This window comes from Giraffa tippelskirchi, chromosome 12 (assembly GCF_054371585.1).
Source record: "Giraffa tippelskirchi isolate mGirTip1 chromosome 12, T2T-mGirTip1v1.2.pri, whole genome shotgun sequence".
Classification (NCBI taxonomy): Eukaryota; Metazoa; Chordata; class Mammalia; order Artiodactyla; family Giraffidae; genus Giraffa; species Giraffa tippelskirchi.
In genome coordinates, this window is record NC_137286.1 from 146,775,438 (window position 1) to 146,800,012 (window position 24,575).

Consider the following 24,575-nt stretch of genomic DNA (forward strand, 5'->3'; position numbering starts at 1 on the left):
TAGGGGAGCACTTTTCTATTTTCACTGGAGGATTTTGCATCGATTAAGTGAGGAATGATTTGCAAAAGTGTTTTATAAGCATAATTTTTAACCTCTTCTATTGTGCTTCTATGCACTGAAAGAGAGAACCCTCTACATGAATGTTTTAATCGACTATGTATTCAACTGGCTGGGTCTTTTTATTTTCTGCATTTTTGATGCTTTGGGATTTGGGAGGCCTGAGGACCCTGGAGAGACTTTCCTGCTCAGGGTTAGCCAGTTTCTAGAGATAGTCAGGGACTCCCCAGGAGTCTGCAGGGGTGCCTGTCACATGCACATCAGCCAGTCCAGACCCCCACACTCCTACCCCCTCCTTCCTGACACCAGTCAACATTATTCAGACTAGCCAATCCTAAATCTGCCTACTGGCTGCATCTATTTCTGCCTTCAGAAACCACAATAAAGGTAATATCTTTCCCTGTCCCTTCTGCCTCTGACCCACAGAGGTGCTTCCCTGTGTGCCCACCTGGCATAGCGTGCCCCCGCTTCTTGGGATCTGTGACGAAAAGAATTCATCTTTTCAATGAGTCATCTTCCGAAATATTGGCCTCATCATACCTGAATAATAATAATAACATTTATATTTTAAAACATATGCGTGTGTAACTACATATGTAAATATATATAACTATATATATATATAGTTGCTCTATTACATTTTATGTGTATATACATATAGTCCTATATACACATGTACACATGTATAACATATACAGTTGCTCTTGCTAAAATTAATTCTGTCCTGATGCTGGGAAAGATTGAAGGCAAAAGGAGAAGAGGTGGCAGAGGATGAGATGGTTAGAAAATATCACCAACTCAATGGACACGAGTTTGAGCAAACTCCAGGAGATAGTGAAGGACAGGGAAGCCTGGTGTGCTGCAGGCCATGGGGTTGCAAAGAGTCGGACACGACTTGGTGACTGAACAACAACAAATTTATTTGGGGCAGAGAACTGTGCTTTTTTCAACAGTATCTTTAAAAAAGAAAAAATGGCAGTGATGTGCACCATGTGGGGTCTTAGTTCCCTGGCCGGGGATTGGACTCACGCCCCCTGCATTGGAAGCACAAGGTCTTAACCAGGGGACCACCAAGGAAGTGACTGCGCTCTTCTGTTTTGCATCCATGCCTGTTGTGCTAACTGATTGAACTGGGGAAAAAGATGGCTTTTGCAGTATGCATTATTATTCCTTTTTAAATCTTCTTGGGCAAAGACAGCCCTCATTTATAAGCTGTGTTTCTTTAATGATATTATTATGGACATCATGAGACCTTCACCGGAGGCTCCTGACTCTTTCGGATTGGAATATCACCTTGCTATCATTGTACATCATTGTCATCACAGTTTTCTTTTCATGGAAATTTACAGTGTTTCTCTTATGCGTAGTTGACAGTCACATCTTTTGGGCTTACTGTGAAATGGTTCTGCAAGCATCATTACTATCATTCAACATTTATGAGCCGAGCAGCTTGAAGATGGGACCCTGGGGTGCAGAACTCAGCTGAGAGTCAGTCAGTCAATTGTAATGGATTCTTCTGACCATGATGGAAAGAATCTTATAGGAAAATCACAAAGGTGGGAAAACTTAGACGATCAAAGGACACAAGCATTAAAAACCCTGAGCAATAGCATTTTTCGCACAAGAAGAAATAAGCCCCTAAGAATGTGTTTTAGACCATTTTGCTGAGTCTACAGGTAATTTTCGTCTTATGTAGGTCTAAAGAGGGAATGGAAGAGATGAAAGTTATGGAAGAGATAAGTGAGGGTGGCTTAGTGGTAAAGAACCTGCCTGCCAATGCAGGAGACATAGGTTCGATCCCTGGATCAGGAAGATCCCCTGGAGGAGGGAATGGTAACCCACTCCAGGATTCTTGCCTGGGGAATCCCAAGAACAGAGGAACCTGGCGGGCTACAGTCCCTGGGGTCGCAGAGTTGGACACGACTGAGGGACAAAATAGCAGCAACAACAGCAAGTGAGGGTGGAGACTGTCCTTGAGGGGAGAGAGAGAGATGAATCCAGGCAAAAGGAAGAGTGATGGATGGGAGAGAGGGAGTGGACAGCTGGGTGAGAGCAGCTGCTCGGGCCGTGAACTGGGAAGTGGGCTCGGACGGGGGCTGTGGGGAGTTGGCACAGTTCCACCCGCTCTGGGGTCCCGGGGGAGAGCCCAGTCCAGAAAGCTGCCCCTGCCAAGCGGTTCTTCACAGGTTTATCTTGAAAGGAGATGAGCTGGGGACAAGCACATCAGCCAGGCTGGGTCACGACCCCACCTTGCTGCCGATGCAGCGTCCCTTGTGCCCGACGAGAGGTCACAGCAGTCTCTCCGGGGTGGGGGTGACACGCTGCAAGGAGTTTTGGAATCAGGGAACCGGCCCTCGGTATGGCTTTATCATTGTCTCCCCAGTCAAGGGAATGGCTTTGAGCACCCACTGACCTCCTCAAGAGATTCTGTTTTATTGGTAAAATAAGAGCAATAATAGCCATGCACAGCAGACACACTAAACGAGGCTGAAATTCTCCAGGGAGACGCTTTATGGTGAAATCTGTAAATGGAAACGAGCTACACAAGCTGAGAGTAGGGAAGAGCTGGAGATCAACAAGGCGCGATGGAAAAGGTGAGCATGTCAGGGGCAGGCGCTCCCCCACACCCACTGAGTCTGGACTTTTATAAGATGCTCAGGTGCTTCATATGAACATTGAGGGCTGAGAAACAATCTTCTGACCCACCTTGGTGGACAGAAGATGAGATTACCTGATGGCTCACCTGGGAAAAGAATCTGCCTGTGATGCAAGAGACACAGGAGACTTGTGTTCAATCCATGGTTGGGAAGATCCCCTGGAGAAGGGAATGGCAACCCGCTCCACTATTCTTGCCTGGAGAATCCCATGGACAGAGGAGCCTGGTGGGCTACAGTCCATGGGGTCACAAAGTTGGACACAACTGAGCGACTAAGAAAGAAAGACAGCAGACACTCAATTGACTGTTCACACTTAAAAAAAGTTTCTTGGATAAACTTTATGTGCTAATTTAAATTCTTCTTAATACACTAAGATATGCTGACCTTGGAACGAAATTCAGAAGAAAAACTCCTTAAGGTAAATTAAAAATATAAATTACAGATTTAGAATATAACTTTTATGCCTCCATTTCAGGAGAGGTAGGTGAAAAGATCATACAATTTGGAATCACGGGATCAGAACTCGAGTCCTAAACCTTTTCCCTCACCCAGTTAGATCTGTTGCTCAAAATCTGGAAGCCCAGTGGCTTCAGACATAAAATGGGAGTAGTGATACTAATGATTTTACACGAAGGGTAAGATTAAAAGATAGAAAAGGGATTTGAAAGCTTTCTAGTACTAAACACATTATTTTTGTTGATTCTATCTTGAAATACCTGAGATATTCTAAACCTGGGTATTATTATTGGTAGAGTTAGCTACAGTTATTTTTAAGCTTGTATAGTATTCTATTTTTCTTGCCTGGAGAATCCATGGGCAGAGGCACCTGGTGAGCTACAGTCCATGGGGTTGCAAAGAGGGGGACACGACTAAGTGATTGAGCACACACAGCATTTTATTTGTGAAATTAATTTTTATTGGAGCATAGTTGCTTTGCAATATTGTGTTAATTTCTACTGCACAGCAAAGTGAATCAGCTGTATGTATACATATATCCCCCCTTTTTTGAATTTCTTTCCCATTTGGGTCCCCATGGAGCGCTGAGTTCCCTAAGGTGTGTAGTCAGTTCTCATGTACAATTATTTTGAAACACTGCCTCTTTGACAACCTGGCTATATGTGTCTCTAAATAAAATGCCCCATGGAAGCTATTTTTCCCAGTCCAAAATAACAAGAAAAGAAAGTGTGCCTCCTCCATACACGTGTATGGAAGGAAATAGTACACGTGTATTTGGTAAAAAATACAAATGTTGACACAGATTATATTTACATTCACTTTACAGCTTAGACTTAAACAAGAGTGAGGGTCACTTTTAGTAGCCATTCATGCTCATGATATTATTAATTAATTATTCATTACAATTGCCATTCCAGAAACTTTGCAACACACAGAGGTATGTACCAATAACTTCTTTCATCATATGGTTTGGTTCTGTTTGGCCTTTGCTTTTATTTAAATCTACTCATCTCTTTCTACTTTATAATATTTCTCCTTGTAAACTTTCAGTCCTTTTGGAAGGAAGAGAAGAATAAATAAAAATAAATAAATAGATATCTCAGAGTACTGTTCATAAGTTATATTTGTATAATTGTCTTTATATATAATCTATAAATTAGATTTACGCATTTATAAGTTAACTATATATTTATAAGTATAACTGTAAATATATAAATATGTATCTGTATAAAACATAGATTTTTTAAATGCATAAAACTACATTAAGGATGTTGAGTTATTATCAGACATCACAACTGTATTCAGTATTGTTAAAAAGACAAGATGTGATTGTTAAACATTCAAGTCTTTAGCATTGTGTTTTTCAGAGGCCAAGGATACCTTGCTTTTATTGTTAGCGATTTTCTAATTAAACAGGAATATAGAGGAGCAACATGAAAATCTGATGGCTAAAACAAACCAGTTTGGTCTCTAGAGATTTATTTGAAACGATGCTTCATTTTCTCTGACAAAGATCTTCCCGTACAAGAGAAATTTCTAAAATGCCCAGAGGTGATGGTATCCATACAATTGATTTGAACTACAGTAAAATGATTGATTACAGAGATTTCAACAGCGAAACAAGTGGGGCCCAGTTGCTAAGGAGCTTCACATGTAAGATTTCACCACTGTTAAGAAACACTTGACCTTGCTTAAGAATCAAACTGGCCTCTGGTGCATCTGCCCACAGGCAGAAGGCGGCTTTCTAAGACTCCTGTCGATGTGAAATGTTTCTGGAGGAACTTCTATCTGCCCTCTTCTCTTGACTAAGAAGGTACAGGAAAATGATAGAATCAGAGACACTGGCTTTAGGAGTCTCTAGTCTTCGTTCAGCTTGCTTCACTGTTCATGTTTTTCTTTGTTTCTGTCCACCTGCTCTTAAGCGTATCTCCTGATGTCTAAGATGGAAAAGACTTTGAATCATCATTTGCCCTGATTAGAAATAAATTTCCTGTCCTAGATCAGCTCCAACCCTCAAACAGTTTTGTTTAAAAAAATTTTCTCTTTTCTTTTGGAAGGAAATACTTTGTTGCTAAGCAATTTAAAACAATATGAAAGTAAACTTTTTTTTTTAAGCAGGAGGAGGATGCTAGTCTTATGACCGTATCACACTTCCCAACCCAGGGGTCGGGCCCGTAGGACTGTGACACCCCCGTGTGTCTGTCACATCCGCAGTCTGGATATGTCTCATAAGTTGAGTCCCTTTCCTCCAGTGATCCTCACTCTGTCCTGTAGACGCGTCTTCTTGGTCTCACTACCTTAGATTCAGTCCCATCCAGGCTTTACGACTCACAGGCTCTGATTCCAGGGTCATTATTCCCTCAGTTACCCCTGTCTTTTCAAACAAATGAATTTGATATCTGCTGACCTGAAATGAAATGACCTAAACCAAGATGCGGATCCCTGACTTACTTCTAGTAAAACTTCCTTCCCACATCAAAGCCCTCGGGTTCAAACTGAGTCTGTCTCCATCTTATTGAAATATGCCTAAGCTATAACTCTGTGATTCACTTCTGCTCTGACACAGGTATTTTACCTATTATTGTACTGTTAATATGGACTTCCCTAGTAGCTCAGATGGTAAAGCATCTGCCTGCAATGCAGGAGACCCAGGTTTGATCGCTGGTTCGGGAAGATCCTCTGGAGACGGAAATGGCAACCCACTCCAGGATTCTTGCCTGGATAATTTCATGGACAGAGGGGCATTGGACAGCATGGCTCTTTTCCACTTCATATCTTTAATTAGGGTTAACTTCATATCTTTAAATTTTTCTTATTGTGGTAAAAGTCGAATAATATGAAAAGTGCTATTTTAGCCATATTTAACTGTGCGGTTCAGTGGCACTAAGTACATTCACATTGTTGAGCGACTCTCACCAGCATCCGTCTCCTGAACTATACACACTCTGCTGTGTATGAAATAGGTAATAATGAGAACCTATTGTATAGCACAGGGGAAAAACCTTCGGATTTTAAAGATATGATTAAACGACCCGGGTAAGTGAACATGAGTGAGTGACAGTCGCTCATTCGTGTCCAACTCTTTGTGACCCAATGGACTATACGGTTGACAGAAGTCTCCAGGCCAGAACACTGGGGTGGGCAGCCTTTCCCTTCTCCAGGGGATCTTCCCAACCCGGGGATCGAACCATGGTCTCCCGCATTGCAGGTGGATTCTTTACCAGCTGAGCTACTAGGGAAGCCCAAGTGAACATATGACCCTATTACAATTCCAATAATTCCTGTTGATTGGCACTTGTATGTTGACTGCATTATTGCAATAAACGCTTTCCACCTGCTAAATCTGACAGATCTAATGATTTATGTAATTATTATTGTGCTACATGCTCATTAGACAAGAAAATTAAGACATTCATTGAAATTGTTGTGATTACAGTTATTTTTAACAACACAGCTTTCAGTTTCTCTCCCTCAGTTTTTTTTTCAATCTTACAACATTTATAACTGAATTCAATAGGGCATATGATTTATGATAGGTACCATCTTATATTGGGCTTCCTAGTGGCTCAGACAGTAAAGAATCTGCCTGCAATGCAGGAGACCCAGGTTGAATCCCTGGGTTGGGAAGATCCCCTGGAGAAGGGAATGGCAATGCATTCCAATATTCTTACCTGGGAAATCCCGTGGACAGAGGAGCCTGGGGGGCTATAGTTCATGGTGTCACAAAGAGTTGGACACGACTTAGCAACTAAGAAAGGACAGCTACACTTAGATCCTTTGATATAACCAAGCCAGAATGGCCATCATCAAAAAATCTACAGACAATAAATGCTAGAGAGGGTGTGGAGAAGAGGGAACCTCTTGCACTGTTGGTGCAATGCAAATTGGTATAGCCACTGTGGAGAAGAGTATGGAGTTTCCTTAGAAAACTAAAACCAGAACTACCATATGACCCAGCAACCCCACTCTTGGACATACACCCTGAGGAAACCATAATTCAAAAACACACATGCACCCCAATGTTCTTTGCAGCACTATTACAATAGCCAGGACATAGACACAACCTAAGTGTCCGGCAACAGATAAATGGATAAAAAGATGTAACCCAAGTAGTTTTAATATAAACTCTATGGTTCTTAGTGGTGCTGTTCTTCTAGTCGGAGAATTTAGCAGAAATGAAGGGTCATTTTTACCTCAGGGGTTTTCAGGACCGCTTGACCACTGCCTTATTCTGACTCCTGGAAACTCAAAGGAGTGATGGTACAAAAGGCACGGGTTAGCTCTGAACTAAAGGTTAAGTATATTTAAACCAAAAGAAAAACAATGATATTTTAGAAAGTAAGAATATTTTAAAACTAAAAATGTTTCTAGATTGTTGGTACCATTTATAAAACTGCAAACACTTTCATGAACAACACATAGATGTATAAATAGATTTCACACCACATATGTGGTCTCAACAACCACAATACAATGTCTGAAGTTGTCTGAGCCTCATCTTTTTGTCAATAAGCTCTGCATATACAAATGATATCAGTATCTCTATGGTAACGAAGGTACCCAAATGATGGTTCCCAGCCTCAGAAATTCTGCAGGTGAAATCTGAAACTGGCCCCGTCCTGGAGGGCAAGCAGAGACCAAGAAAGAGGCAGCCATTCCAGACTGGTAGTTGGCAGGTGTAATAAGCAAAGAGACTTACCTCCAAGGCTTGTTCCGGACTCTACAAGACAAATGGACTTCCGCACTTGCCCAGTAGAATCTTAAAAGTTTATAGAAAGACCTTAATGGAGTTCAGGCACATGTCGTATCCGGATGGTCTCACAGTGGTCTGAGGATGGTGTCCCTGAACTCAGCTCCCCCTGCGGGGATGGTGGGCACAGTCCCAGGCACAGCGGACGGGTCAGGAGCCCCTGCTCGCCCACACGGAGCTCGGGAGTCAACCGGTGTCACATCCTGCCCATAACCTCCTCCCACAGAATCACACTCTAAACAGAAAGACACAAATAATTTAAGTTTAAAAGATGGAATGAGACACCATGCAACTACTAACCAAAAAAAAAAAAAAAAAAGCTAGAGATATCAGATGTCATTATCAGAAAAAGTAAATCTTATTCCAGAGAATACTAGGAGTTCAGTTCAGTCACTCAGTCGTGTCTGACTCTTTGCGACCCCATGGACCACAGCACGCCAGGCCTCCCTGTCCATCACCAATTCCCGGAGTTCACTCAAACTCATATCCATCGAGTCAGTGATGCCATCCAGCCATCTCATCCTCTGTCGTCCCCTTCTCCTCCTGCCTTCAATCTTTCCCAGCATCAGGGTCTTTTCCAATGTCAGGTTTTCGCATCAGGTGGCCAAAGTATTGGAGCTTCAGCTTCAACATCAGTCCTTCCAATGAACTCCCAGGGATGATTTCCTTTAGGATGGACTGGTTGGATTTCCTGCAGTCCAAGGGACTCTCAAGAGTCTTCTCCAACACCACAGTTCAAAAGGATCAATTCTTCGATGCTCAGCTTTCTTTATAGCCCAACTCTCACATCCATATATGACTACTGGAAAAACCATAGTTTTGACTAGACAGACTTTGTTGGCAAAGTAATGTCTTTGCTTTTTAATATGCTATCTAGGTTGGTCATAACTTTTCTTCCAAGGAGCAAGCATCTTTTAATTTCATGGCTGCAGTCATCATCTGCAGTGATTTGGGAGCCCAAGAAAATACAGTCTGTCACTGTTTCCCCATCTATTTGCCATGAAGCAATGGGACCAGATGCCATGATCTTAGTTTTCTGAATGCTGAGTTTTAAGCCAACTTTTTCATGCTCCTCTTTCACTTTCATCAAGAGGCTCTTTAGTTCCTCTTCTCTTTCAGCCATAAGGTGGTGTCATCTGCATATCTGAGGTTATTGATATTTCTCCTAGCAATTTTGATTCCAGCTTGTGCTTCATCCATCCCAGCATTTCTCATAATGTACTCTGCATATAATTTAGATAAGCAGGGGGACAACTTACAGCCTTGACATTCTCCTTTCCTGATTTGGAACCAGTCTGTTTTTCCAAGTCCAGTTCTAACTGGTGGTTCTTGATCTGCATACAGATTTGTCAGGAGGCAGGTCAGGTGGTCTGGTATATCCACTTCTTGAAGAATTTTCCACAGTTTGTAGTGATCCATACAATCAAAGGCTTTGGCATAGTCAATAAAGCAGAAATAGATGTTTTTCTGGAACTCTCTAGCTTTTACGATGATCCAACAGAAGTTGGCAATTTGATCTCTGGTTCCTCTGTGGACTGGCTTAGTCACTCAGTTGTGTCTGACTCTTTGTGACCCCATGAACTGTATGTAGCCTGCCAGGCTTCTCTACCCATGTAATTCTCCAGGCAAGAATGCTGGAGTGGATTGCCATTCTCTTCTCCAGAGGAACTTTCCAACCCAGGGATTGAACTGTGGTCTCCTGCCTCGCAGGCAGATTCACCACTGAGCTACAGGGAAGTTTGAGCTACAGGGAAGTCTCTAAAAACTCTCTGAAGAGGAAGTCTCTGGTTCCTCTGCCTTTTCTAAATCCAGCTTGAACATCTGGAAGTTCTGTTCATGTACTACTAAAGCCTGGCTTGGAGAATTTTGAGCATTATTTTGCTAGCATGTGAGATGAGTGCAATTGTGCGGTAGTTTAAGCATTCTTTGGCATTGCCTTTCTTTGGGATTGGAATGAAAACTGACCTTTTCCAGTCCTGTGGCCACTGCTGAGTTTTCCAGATTTGCTGGCATATTGAGTGCAGCACTTTCACAGCATCATCTTTTAGGATTTGTTATAGCTCAACTGGAATTCCATCACCTCCACTAGCTTTGTTCATAGTGATGCTTCCTAAGGCCCACTTGACTTCACATTCCAGGATGTCTGGCTCTAGGTGAGTGATCACACCATCGTGATTATCTGGGTCGTGAAGATCTTTTTTGTAAAGTTCTTCTGTGTATTCTTGCCACCTCTTCTTAATATCTTCTGCTTCTGTTAGGTCCATACCATTTCTATCATTTCAAAATGATAAAGGGATCAATTCACCAGAAGTGCAGAACAAGTTTAAACATTATGCACTGAAAATGGAAATTCTAAACGCATGAAGTAAAAACTGACAGAAGTGTGAGGAAAACTACAAAAATTCAAAATCATGGCTGGAGATTTGAATACCCCTCCCTCAGTAGCTGATAGAATAATGTCTTAATTTGGGTTGCCATGACAAATTAGCTGTTGCTGCTGCTGTTTAGTCTGACTCTCTGTGACCCCATGGACTGTAGCCCGCCAGGCTCCTCTGTCCATGAGAATCTCCAGGCAGGAATACTGGCATGGGTTGCCATTTCCTTCTCTAGGGGATCTACCTGAACCAGGGATTGAACCTTGACTTCTTTACCACTGAGCCACCTGGGAAACACAAATTAGTGTATGCTTATTGACAACACAAATTTATTTCTCACATTTCTGGAGGCCGGAAGTCAGATCAGAGCCCCAGCGTGGTGGGATTCTGGGGAAGGCCCTCTTGTGGGTTGCAGATGGCTGTCTCTTCATAGTGTTGTCTCATGGCAGAGAATACAGCGCAAACAAGCACGCTCTCCACGTCTTCTCATCACCAACCCCATCATGGGGGCTCCACCCACATGACCTCATCGCCCCCCAAAGCTCCTCCTCTGAGTACCTTCACATCAGGGTGAGGATATCCACAGATGAATTTCAGAGGCATACAAGCACTCAGTTCACAGGAAATAAATAGGGAAACTGGGCTGTCATATACTTTGGAGATGCAGGAGTTATAACTGTGCATTGATTTAAATATGATGCTGTTTCCCAGTGATATATATGAAATTCTCTTTTTGCTGGCCCATAGCAACACCAAATGTCCATAGTTAAGGACATAACTTTAATCTAGACATGTTATTTTATGGGAAATGAATATCCCTGTTCCCCACAATGTTGAGAATTTGCAAATTACTGCATTTTCACTTTAAAATTTCCAGTTCATTCAAGACAGGTATGTGACAGGTACAGTGGACTATGAGTGTAATAAAATACAAAGCATTTACCACACACCCTTTCCCATAATAATTTATGTTCTGAAAAGTGACAAGCGCTCTCAGTCAGGATGTGACGGTAGCTGTGTTGGAGTTTCTGTTTGAGGCAGTCCTCTCTTACTACCGCACACCTTCCGGGGTTGCCAAAGCTGGATAATGCCTGCTTCTGTGCTAGCGAAAGAATTACTATTTCAGAATTGGGTGTCTCCTTGAAAACAGTGCTCACCAACGGCAAACCAGCATTTACATCTCACTTTAAAGAGAAAAATTACCTCTGGGAACTGAACCAATATTGACGTTCTTAATAATATATTGCCTATATGCTTGGTTAGCAAAATCATTTTTTAAAACCTTATCAACGTCAGTTGTGTATTTGAAGCCACCGTTAAGACTACAGGATGCAGAATGTGATGGGAATAGCTGGAATATAAATGTGGTCTTGTTTATGATTTATAGGTTTTTATGAACAGATTTTCTTTTAGTTTCTTATAACTATAAGCTGCTATTGTAGAAACAGATATATGCTAGATATAAACCTATATCAAATATACAACCTATATTTGAGGAATATAAGCATGCTAGCCATACTCACGGTAAACGTTCACTCTGAATTCACGTATTTTAAAAGGCATTTTTTATTTTATGTGTGCGGAGTTTGACAGCCAGTCAGTCATGTCTGACTCTGCTACTCCATGGACTGTAGCCTGTCAGGCTCCTCTATCCATGGAATTTTCCAGGCAAGAATATTGGAGTGGGTTGCCATTCCCTTCTCCAGGGGATCTTCCCAACTGAGGGATTGAACTTGGGTCTCCTGCATTGCAGTTGGGTTCTTCACTGTCTGAAGTACCAGGGAGTTTAACAGCTGGTTACCAGAGCTAACTTTTGGTAGGTTAGCTCTCTCCTGCTATGGACAACCAACAAGGACCTACTGTACGGCACAGGGAACTCTGCTCAGTGCTATGTGGCAGCCTGGATGGGAGGGAAGTTTGGGGGAGAACGGATACATGTATATGCATGAGTGAGTCCCTTTCCTGTATGCCTGAAACTATCACAACATTGTTAAGGATCACAATGGTTAACAATACAAATAAAATGTTAAAAAAAAAAGAGAGAAATGGAATGGTTTCACATATTATACAACACAATGAACATAGAAATGAGTAACAGTCCTCACAGTCCATATCTATCTCTTGGTGTCAATATATAAAAGGACAAGAAAACAGTTAGGTGCTAAAATATTTATTTTCCTTCGAATTCATACTCATTCTTACTAGTCTACATTATTTTTAAAACTATTGCTGAATTGCTTTGGTAAATTCTATGATGTTGTAAATTATTTTTATAAGAAATTAAATCTGGCTTGGGATTTGTTCTCCTCACATTATATAGAGAAAGTGTCTCCAGTCTCATGTCATTACAAAGTAAATTAGCTCATTTCATTGATCCTATCTTGAAATTCAAAAAAAATATATCTCAAACGACAGAAATATATGAGATATAAATGACAATCAAGACAGTATCTCAGAGTCATTATTTAATCCTTTCCTGAACGTGCACTGGTATAATGTCATTTAATATGAAACTTATATTCCTTGCAGACATCCCTACATCTTCTATTTTTCATATACACATGTAGCCTAGGAGTTATGCAAATATATCCGATAATTAATAATTAATATAATTATAATCTCACTGGAATAAACAGTTACTGAGTGTTATAAACAAGACCTCTGCTATTATCCGTCTGCTACTATATACTATTATGTGTCTGTACATATGTTTACAAACTCATCTATACATATATATATATTTGTATATGCAGGTACGCATATATCTATGTATGTATATCACATTAACTCTGGAATTAATATCGAATATGGCCCTTATAGCAAAATGTGGACAGTGAAATATGTTTACACAGCCAACCAAAAACAAAATCTTGGGGAGTGGGCAGGGCAGCTTTCTATTCTGTCCTGAAAACTGCAACAGAGCGCAGTTGCCTGGAGTCGGGCTTTTCCTTGCCGGGGGTGGTCGTCCCAGGCTTCAGTTAGTTATTTCGGAGATTTCAGGAGAATCTCAGGGGCTCTCGAATACCAGAGCGGGAAGGACGGTCAGGGCCTCTGCGTCTTTAAACAGGGTCACTCATCTCCGCGGGTGACAACTGCCACAGTCCTCGCGATGGCCTTTGTTCAGGTCGGCCGGCTCACGGGGGATGCCCGCTCCAGGTCGCAGCCCCGGGCCACCGCGCACGGGCCCCGCGCCCGGGCCTCCGCCCCCGCGTTCCCGTCCCGCCGCCCCGCTTCGGGCCGAGTCCGGACGCAGAAGTTTGAAGAGTGAGCCCCGCTCTTAGATTGGCCGGCGGGGCGGGAGGCGGGAGAAGCCGGAGGGGGCACAGGAGGCGCAGCGAGAGCAGAGGCGCGGTCCCGGCGCGCGAGCGCGTGGGAAGGAGGCGGCGGCCGGCCCGGACGGAGGCGGGCTCCGCAGAGCCCCGGCGGCCGGAGCGGCGCCCGGGAGCCCGTGCGCGGCCGCGGAAGCCGGGCCCCGGCCGCCCAGTCCGCACCGCCGGCCGGGACGAGAGCGGCGCTCACCGGCCCCGGGTGCGCCCGGCGCGCCCTCCCCGAGCGCGCCACGGCCCCGGGAAAGCGCAGGGCAGCGGCGCGCCGCGCACCCTCGTGGGGCGCACTCGGAGCCGACTCCCGGGGTCCCGGCTGCGGGGCACCCTTCTCCAGCAGGTAGGGGCGGCGGCGGGCGCCGGGCGCGGTCCCCAGCGCGGGGCGCTTCGGCCGGGCAGCCTCGCCTCCCGGTCCCGAGGTTCGGCGGGGCGAGCCCAGGAGGGTGTGGGCTGCTGGCACCTGCGTCGCCAGGTACCCACCCCCCCTCCCCAGCCAGAGTCCCGGGGTGGAGACGGGGGCGGGCGTGGAGAGGGGGCTGGCGGTCTCTTTCCCGGAAGGGGACGCGGGCTGAGAGCTGAAACCCTCCGAACTCTGGACCAGCCCGGGAGGAGACGACAGGCTGCCGGTTGAGAGGGGCTGGAAGCCTCTGGTTGCCACGGGAGACGGGAGGAGCGGCGCGGGGGGCCCTCCGCGGCCACTCCTGGGGGCCGGCGGGGGTTCGGCCTCTTTCTCTTTTTCTTTGGGGATGCAAGACGGCGACGACTTCAGAGAACAAAGATGTAGGGGTGAAGGAGGCCCCCCAGGCCGTCGCGTCTTCCACCCATCTACTGACCCTTGACCGCGACCCCCGCGGGACAATGTCGCTCCATTGTCTCAGGGGTCCGGCCACTACGGGGTGGGCCACGTCGGCGGGGGCGCGGTCCCCATCCCGGGCTCTTCATTCGTTCCTCCCGCCGCCCCCAGCCAGCCCGGCCCCATCTTTCCTGGCCGGGGGAAACCAAGGAGGTCTGTGAAAGTGTTGGGTTTAATGGTCCCTTGTATGCACCCACCCACGTCCCCCCCGCCCCGTAAGGTAAGGCAGGTGATTGTCATCAAGTTCTCTTAGCATTTCTGCCGTTTATGGAAAAGCTGTAGCTACTCACCGGGGGGTTCAGACCTCCAGTTTGGGGAGGAAGGAGCCTAAGGCATTTCAATTGTGTGTTAAGCGTTTGCCCCTGGGAAGAATTCCTTAGCCTTTGCGGGCGGAGGGTTGTCTTCTGCTCGGCGGGGACAAGAAACTTAGCTGCTGTGACTCGGCCGCAGCGGTCCGTGGGCAGCGAGGGGGGCGCGCCGGGCGGTCTTTATCCTGCTGAGTGCAAAAGCTCCGGAAGCGCTCATCCTCTGCGAGGGGGCTTTCTTTGAGGATCTTTTAAGGGTGGCTGGAATTTCTGCTCAGGTGAAGGTTAAAATGTCTCGAACGTTTGCTTTGTTTTTTTGGGGGAGGGGAGGGGCCCTTATTTATGAATCCCCTACAGACTCTGCATGAATTTCCTAGTGATTCAGAACAAGAGATTCCTAGGTGTCTCAGATCCTGAAAAGAAAACCGTGGGCCTGGGAGAAAGGGAGGGGAGCTGGGAGCAGCCACACCCCCACCTGGACGATCTAGCAGCCTCTTTGTGGGATTACTGCCTAGCTGCCAGGGTGGATTAAATTTTGCTCTGGGTACGCCTAAAGGCTTTGAAGGTGATTTGTCATCCTTGGGTTAAAGGTCCTCCTAAACATATCTATTTGTCTGTGTGACCCTGTTTAGTTTATTAAAATTACACAAGCATGTATGACACATACTTAACTGCCAGAGTCCCTAATCATGTGTGTTCAGCCTGTGTGCTCATATGAAGTTATAGCTGATGGGCTTTTGGGAAACCAGAGTATATGTCCCAAGGATATAGTACTTGCTATAAAAAATCATTACAAGTGTGATGTTTATTTATTAAAGGAAAAATAAGTTTAATCAGTACAGTTTTATCTAAAGGGCATAATGGTATGGTTGAGCTTATCTCTGTCCTGTCAAATTTGGGAGAGTGAAATGGTTTTAATACACAGTAAAATAGCTGTTGGGGAAGATTGAAGGCAGGAGGAGAAGGGGATGACAGAGGATGAGATGGTTGGATGGCATCACCCACTCGATGGATATGAGTTTGGGTAAGCTCCGGGAGCTGGTGATGGACAGGGAGGGGCGTGCTGCTGTTCATGGGGTCGCAGAGTCAGACACGACTGAGCGACTGAACTGAACTGAACTGAAAATAGCTGAAGTGTTTTCTACACTATAATTTTACAATGTTTTGTTAGTTTCAGGTGTATAGCCACAGTGATGCAGTTTAATATGTATATATATATGGCTATATACATGTATGCCTATATAACTCTATATATTGTGCTATACACTATAGTATGTATAGTCGCAGAATCACTGTGCTATACACCTAAAACTAAAAATATATAACTGAATATATATTGTTATATATATAACTGAATACATATATATGTTTTGTTTTTCAGAGTCTTTTTCCCTCATAGATTACTACAAAATATTGAGTTGTAGTTTCCTGTGCTATTCAGTAGGTCCTTGTAGGTTATCTGTTTTGTGTATAGTAGTTAGTATATTTTAATCTGAAATAGCTAGTTTATTTTGCACAAGCAATTAATACTTTAAAGATTTGTTTCTTCTGATCTGAGGACGCTTGAAGATAACAGCTCCAGTAGCTACTGGGGCAGGCTGTTAATGTGATCTGTGGGTAAATCACTTCTTCAGATAAAGGTAATGTCCACTGAATATAAACCTGCTGCAGAGCATGAATACTTCTGAGGGAGACTGAATAAAAATAGAAACATTCCCTCCTACTTAAGAAATCAGAAAATCTGTTGAGTAAAACGATAACTCGTATAATGCCTATGTGATCCTATATTATATATATGTATGTGAGTACATACCTACCTGTATATACATGACTTGCAGATAATTGCATTTATTACAACATTTGCATAGGTGAGAAAAGACATTGCCATGGAACTGGAGTATTTGAATATGATGTTTCTTTGGATTTGAGGATGTGCTTAGCTGAGGACCGCAGAAGTATATCTGCCTCTTTGAGGTCTTATCATCAGGGCAAATAGGAGAAGGCAATGGCACCCCACTCCAGTACTCTTTTGCCTGGAAAATCGCATGGACGGAGGAGCCTGGCAGGCTTCAGTCCATGGGGTCGCTAAGAGTTGGACATGACTGGGCAACTTCACTTTCACTTTTCACTTTCATGCATTGGAGAAGGAAATGGCAACCCACTCCAGTGTTCTTGCCTGGAGAATCCCAGCGACGGGGGAGCCTGGTGAGCTGCCGTCTATGGGGTCGCACAGAGTCGGACATGACTGAAGCGACTTAGCAGCAGCAGCAGCAGCAGCAGGGCAAATCCTGGCCAATGACGGCACATTTTATAGAATGAGAAAAGGCTGGGTAAGAAGGAACTTGTAAGATAAACTACTGAAGCCCCTCTTCTGCAAATGAAGAACAGGAGGCCCAGAGTACCTGGGTCATTTTGGTCAAGATCCCAGAACTCAATCTTGGCAAGGTTATCAGGCTTTGCTCTTTCTGCCTACAGGCATGTCCGCCAGGTGGGACGGTGGGGGTCTGTAGGTGGTCAGTTTTTCCATCAGTGCTCTCTCCCCGCCCCTCACTCCTTTCCTGGGTGGTCCTCCTTTCTGCCCACCGTCCTCTGGCCCACGTCTGCTTACGAGGCACCTTTCCCGGCTGTTCCATTCTTCCCTGGACCTTCCTCACCATCATGGGTCCGCCCTGGAGTCCCTAATCTCAGTTGCCCAAGTCGGCCTCTGTGGTTCCTGGGTTTTCTCTCCCACCTCAGTGAAGTGGGAAGCACCATCCACAGTCTCCTCGTTTCTCCTCCCCTCCCTCTCCCTTCCCACCACTTCCCATCAGCCCCAAGTCTTTACAATTTTGCTGTATAATATTGCTGAGATTCATCTTCTCTATTCTGATCTTTTATGACTTTTAGCCAGGGCTTCATCACCCCCTGCCCAGGATAAGGGATCAGTTTCTAATTCATCTTCCAGCTCTGGCCTGTTCCCTCACAACCAGGCTAACAGACGCAAGGGTGATTTATCATAAATGTGGATTTGACCCTGAGACCTCCTGCTGAAAAGCCCTCAGTGAATCCCTTCGCCCATGGCGTCCAGCATGGGCTGCTCCGCACGACCTGTGTTGTCCTTCCTGACTTCATCCTGCCCACCCTCCAACCTCTTCTCGACTCCCTTGACTCCTGTCTTCCGCTTGGACCACCCTGAGCTGCGTGTGCCCCTCCACGTGGAACCTAGCATCTCTTAACCACAGACTTGATTGTTGCTCCTTCGAGCTGGGAAGGTGCTGCTTCTGTCTTTGCTCAGGGCTGGGGTCAAATCCAGAACGTGTTCCCCAAGAAACTCTCCCCAGGGATGTCCAGCTTTCTGACCTCCCCTTACTGCAGGCGCAGGTAATGCTAATGTCATCGGAAGAACCTTTGCATTCAAGTTCATCACTAAAGGGATGTTGCTTTTAAGCTTAAATTCCACGTAATGGCCCATCTCTGGGGACCCTGCCTCCCAGGTAACATTGTTGTTCAGTTGCTCAGTCGTGTCCGACTCTTGGTGACCCCATGGACTGCAGCACGCCAGGCTTCCCTGTCCATCACTATCTCCCAGAGTTTGTTCAAACACCCAGGTAATGAGCCTTAAGCAAAAATGCCTTTGTTTAGCTCACAGGAGACTTCCTGACCTGGCCCACCTGTGGAGGGAGGCAGTAAGGAAGAAATAAACAGACCCCGCCCCCCTCCTTTTGGAGTCTGGTAATGTTTGACGCTAAACCTCACCCCTTTTAGTATAAAAGAAACCTGAATTCTAACTCAGGCAAGATGGTTCTTCCAGACAGGGGGTCACCATCTTCTCCATCGGCTGACTTTCTGAATAAAGTCTCTGTTCCTTTTCCCAACAACTCCGTCTATTGAGCTAATACGTTGGCCACCTGATGTGAAGAGCTGACTCATTTGAAAAGACCCTGATTCTGGGAAAGATTGAGGGCAGGAGGAGAAGGGGGTGACAGAGGATGAGATGGTTGGATGGCATCACTGACTCAGTGGACAGTTTGGGTAGACTCCGGGAGTTGGTGATGGACAGGGAGGCCTGGTGTGCTTCGGTCCATAGAGTCGCGAAGAGTTGGACATGACTGAGCGACTGAACTGAACTGAACATGGGGTGAGCAATATGAGGTCAGTCGTGTCCGAGTCTTTGTGACCCCATGGACTGTAGTCTGCCAGTCTTCTCTGTCCATCGGACTTTCCAGGCAAGAATACTGGAGTGGGTTGCCATTTCCTCTTCCAGGGGATCTTCCTGACCCAGACATCAAACCCGTGTCTCTGGTTGAATATCAGACTTACAACTGTGCTGAGGTGAATACTTTATTCATCTCTCTGTAAGTGTCCAGATTTCATAGATGTTACATGGATGGATGTAAGCATTGCAGGTGGCAGAAGGCGAGCAGCTTACAAACGCGGTTTGGAGCTTCTGGCTTCCACAGCTCCCAAGCTCTGGCCACGTGGAACCTCCACTCACTTTTTACTGTAGCTCTCCTCTCTCCTATCACCCCACATCCTACCCAGAGACCCATAGATCTGTCTGTCTCCTCCCTCCCATGAAAATCATCTACTCATTTATAGATAAAACAGAAAAGAAAACCCAGAGAGACTGAGTGGCTTATTCAAAGCTGTACCACTAGCTTATGGGAGATTACGTCTCATAGAAGTTATCACTCAGCAAAAATCCAAGGTCTTTTTTCTTAAGAGAAAAAAAAAGTGCCTCTTTAAGTGGTGCCTTATAGGAAACCATCACAGCTGGGGGCAGCAAACTGTAGTCTGAGAGCCAGATGTAACCTGAGTCTTGTTTGTATACAGCCTGCGGGAACTAGACATGCTGTTTATATTTTAAAGGATAGTACAAACAAATAAGCAAAAAACAATAAACAACAAAAGATGTATGACCCACTGAGACTCTATGGTCCTTGCAGCCTAAAATATTTACCATCTTGCCCTTTGCAGAAAAGTTTTGCAGTCCCAGAGGAACATCGGAACTGGGGGTGTAACGAGTTTAATTTATGTGGAAACTGACTTTGGTAGATAATTTTAATACTGGGAAAAACTAGACACATTAAAATAAGTTGATTAACTGAATTTTAGGAAGGAAAAAAATCAGGGCATAACTCATACCTCATTCAAATGGCGGAGGTCCTGTATTTATTTTTTCAGTTTTTGATGCTGCAGCAGCAGCACTCACCCATGAATAATTACCATGATAGACATCACTACTATTAAGTAATGTAAGTTAAATCAGATAAGTCCTCGTAAGAATCACTGTGGGCAGTTTTGGTTAAAAAATATGATTGTGGGTATGGATAAGGTGAGTTTGATATTCAAATTCTTTTAAGGGGAATTGAATTATACATAAAAATAGGCATTTGAATATCCTTTTTTTCTATAAATAAAGTATTGAGTGCATTTTTTTCGCTTTTATTACTATAATTAGGGTTTTAAAAATAAGCTTGGGAAGTTAAAGCCTCTGGCATGTGGCACTGTGTGTCTTTAATGAACACATTTGAAATATTAACTAATTCCTTTAAGAATGATAAAGTCTTATTCAGACTTGCTCATTTTCTTTCTAATTTAGATTCTTGGTTATAAGCAGCTCGGTAATATGTAGTTGGGAGTCCCTGGGTAGAAATCATTTCACAAGCTCCCAAATCTTCTTTTAAAAAGTCTATTAATATGCCTTTTATCTTTATAATTTGAAACATCGAGTCATTCACTTTACATCTATTTCAATAATTTAAAACTAAATGCAAAAGCAAGACAAAAGAACTTTGACATAAAGAAGAAAGAAATTTAGTTGAACGGAATACTGCAGAACATTTCATATGGTTTTAGGTTGCTACTTTCACTTTATAGCCTTTAGAAAGAAATATTAGTGTTTCAGAGTGGCCCTGAGATACATTATTTCCCAGGAAGGGGTTTGCTGGAACTATAGATATATGATAAAGTTCAAATAAGGCTGGTAAGTAGGGTTTTTCTAATACAGGGAATGACAGGCCTTGAGGCACAAAAACCAAAATGTAGTTTACATAAAGGGTATATTTGAGGTGAACAAGCTTATGTTGGATTTCAAGTTCTGTTTCATATTTCTCTGGGACCATGTATACATGAGAAACCTTTCTAAGCCTCATCTGTGAAATGGGATGAGCACAGTGCCTGCCTTGAAGGGTTAAATGTGGGATTAAATGAGATAAAATTTCCAGTATATGCTTCAGTTCAGTTCAGTCTCTCAGCTGTGTCCAACTCTTTTTGACCCCATGAACTGCAGGACGCCAGGCTTTCCTGTCCATCTCCAGCTCCCAGAGTTTACTCGAACTCGTGTCCATTGAGTCAGAGATGCCATCCAACCATCTCATCCTCTGTTGTCCCCTTCTCCTCCTGCCTTCAGTCTTTCCCAGCTTCAGGGTCTTCTCCAATGAGTCAGCTCTTCACATCAGGTGGCCAAAGCATTGGGTTTCAGCTTCAGCATCAGTCCTTCCAGTGAATGTTCAGGACTGATTTCCTTTAGGATGGACTGGTTGAGAAACTTTGTAAACTGCAGGTGCTGTTAGCCTGTTATGGACTTTAATATATTAGACTGCCATCGACTTTAATATATGAGGACTTCTGCTGAATGTTTTATTCTGTGACAGTCTGAGTTACTTTTAAAAGTTTGTGTTGCCATTGTTGCCAAATCTAAATAATGAGAGGAAGTGCCATGATGGATTTGACTCTCCTTAATAAATAAGAACTTACTGGTGACAGTATAACTTCTTCCCTTTCGATCTGAATGTCTTTGACTTCTTTTTCTTGCTAATTGCTCTGGCTAGGACCTTCACTACTATGTTGAAGAAAAGTAATAGGAATGGACATTCTTGCCTTCTTCCTGATCTTTGTTATTGTGCTCCGCTGCTAAGCCGCATCGGTCTCTTTGCAATTTCATGGACTGCAGCATGCCGGGCTCCCCTGTCCTTCACTGTCTCCGAGAGTTTGCTCAGTTTCATGTCTATTGAGTTGATGATGCTATCTAACCATCTCATCCACTGCCGCCCTCTTCTCCTTTAGCTTTCAATCATTCCCAGCCTCAGGGTCTTTTCCAAAGAGTCAGCTTTTGAATCAGGTGGCCAAAGTATTGGAGCTCATCCACTGCCGCCCTCTTCTCCTTTAGCTTTCAATCATTCCCAGCCTCAGGGTCTTTTCCAAAGAGTCAGCTTTTGAATCAGGTGGCCAAAGTATTGGAGCTTCAGCTTCAGCATCAGTCCTTCCAATCACTATTCAGTGTTGATTTCCTTTAGGATGAACTGGTTTGATCTCCTTGCAGTCCAAGAGACTCTTGAGAGTTTTCTCCAGCACCACAATTTGAAAGCATCAATTTTTTGACACTCAACCTTAGTCATCTTAGAGGAATCACTTTCAGTTTTTTTCACCATTGAATATGATGTTAGCCGTGGGCTTTTCATACGTGGCTTTTTATGTTTAGGTAATTTTCTTCTATTCCTAGTTTGTTGAGCGTTTTTACCATAAATGGATGTTGACTTTTGCAACATGCTTTATCTATGTCATTTGTGATGGTCATGTGAACTTTATCCTTTGTTTTGTTAATGTAGTTTAGTTCAGTTCAGTGCAGTCTCTGAGTCGTGTCCGACTCTCTGTGACCCCATGGACTGCAGCACGCCAGGCTTCCCTGTCCATCACCAACTCCCGGAGCTTGCTTAAACTCATGTCCATTGAGTCGGTAATACCATCCAACCATCTTATCCTCTGTCATCCCCTTCTCCTCCTTCCTGCCTTCAATCTTTCCCAGCATCAGGGATATTAATTCATTTTAATGTACTGAAACATCTTTTATCCCAGGACTAAATCCCACGTTGTCATGATTTATTATACTTTTAATGTGCTGTTCAATTCTGTTTGGTGGTATTTTGTTGAGGACTTTTGCATCAGTACTTGTCATGGGTATTGGTCTGTAGTTTTCTTTCTTTGTAGTATTTTTGGTTTGGTGTAAGGGTAATACTGTCCTCATAAGATATTCCTTAGACTTCAACTTTTGGGAAGAATTTGAGAAGGATTGGCATTAATTCGTGTTTAAATGTTTGGTAGAATTCTCCAGTGAAGCCATCTGGTCTTGGAATTGTTTGTTTGGATGTTTTTGATTACTCATTCAATCATTCAATCTCCTTACTAGGTAGAGGTCTACTCAAAAGTTTTATTTCTTTATGATTGAGTACTGGTGTGCTGTATAGTTTAGAAATTTATTCATTTCTATTGAGTTATCCAATGTTGACATATAATTGTTCATAGTGGCCTCTTATACTCTTTTTTATGTCTGTGGCATTAATTACAATATCTCCTCTTTCATTTCTGATTTATGTATTTGAGTTTTCTCTTTGTCATTTTATTGATCATTTCAATAAACAACTCTTGACTTCATCGATCCTGTGTTTTTCATTCTCTATTTTATTTATTTCTGCCCTTGTCTTTATTATTTCCTTCCTTCTGGTAGGTTGGGCTCAGTGTTGCTTTTTTCCCTAGTTCCTTGATGTGTAAAGTTTTGTTTTGCGATCTTCTTCCTTTGCATGTGTTTACTGCTGTAAGCTTTCCTCTTGGTACTGACTTACTGCATCCCGTGTGTTTGGTATGTTGTGCTTTTGCTTTTATTTGACTCAAGATGTTATTTAATTTCCCTTATGATGTTTTCTTTGACTCATTGGTTTTTCAAGCCTGTGTTGCTCAATTTCTACATATTTGTTAATATTTCAGTTATTTCTCTAATATTGATTTCTGGTTTCATTCAGTTGCTATGGTTTCCATCCTTTTATGTTTGTAAGACTTGTTTTGTGGTTGAACATATTACGTGATCTCTTCTGGAGAATGGTGCACACTGGAAAAAGATGTGTTTGCTGCTGTTGCTGGGTGGAGTGTTCTGTACAGGTCTGTTAGGGCATATTGGCCTATAATGTTCAAGTCCTCTCTTTCCTTGTTGGTCTTCGGTCTGATTGTTCCAGACATTATTGAAAGTAGGGATATATTATTCAAGGTTATCCAAAGAACCTGAATCAATGGGATAAAAAGGAGATTTTTAAATTAGGAATTGTCTTACGTGATTCTGTATCTCCCCCGTTCAGGAGAGGCAGGAAGAACTCACTCCCAACAGAGAAATCCTAGGCATCCTTAAATATCCTGCTGAAAACATTTCTGTACATCTTGAACAGGGAGATATTTCTTACTCCTAAATTATAGTTTCCATTTACCATTTGTAATGTGACTCAGACAATTGCGCCTGTTTTCCATGTGAATAATTATTACTTGAAAAAAAAAGGATAAAGTCAAAACAAAGGAAAAGGTAAGCCCTAAGACAGACATATTGGAAAAGAAAGTTGTGCAAAGTCACATTCCATAGTGAATACCCTTTATGGGGTCTTCTTTAGAGCTCTAGCTTGCTTAGTTCAGAGTAACCTTGACTGACAGAAGCACAGGAATTACAGAGGAGGAGGATTCCTACTGAGAAAGAAGGATGTCAGAATCCGTGTTGTGTTAGAAACCCAATGATTGTTTTACTTTTCTAAGACAATTTAACAGAATTCAATTCTGTATCAGGTCAAAGAATGGACATGCATTTAATGATGTGACCTGAAATTGATGTACTTGAGAAATACTGTCCCTAAGCCTTTTGGAATAGATGCTGCTTTAAAAGTGTCAAGAAAATAGAAAGAAAGGGAGATGCTATTGCTTAAATCTTTTTATATTCTCAAGGTATCAGTAGCATAATAAGTTTCTTTAATCTGCATCAGGATCATCTTACCAGAGGCAAGAAGTC

General features: G+C 43.5%; 1 long non-coding RNA gene across 1 annotated transcript; it reads right to left on the reverse strand.

The window, feature by feature from the left end:
• Window positions 1-4,529: 4,529 nt before the first annotated feature.
• Window positions 4,530-15,003, reverse strand: LOC145528560 (uncharacterized). The gene is made up of 3 exons (XR_014070504.1): window positions 14,762-15,003; window positions 7,870-8,155; window positions 4,530-5,107 (listed from the first exon to the last, which is right to left on the reverse strand). It is a non-coding gene; the product is annotated as an uncharacterized LOC145528560 (long non-coding RNA).
• Window positions 15,004-24,575: the final 9,572 nt, after the last annotated feature.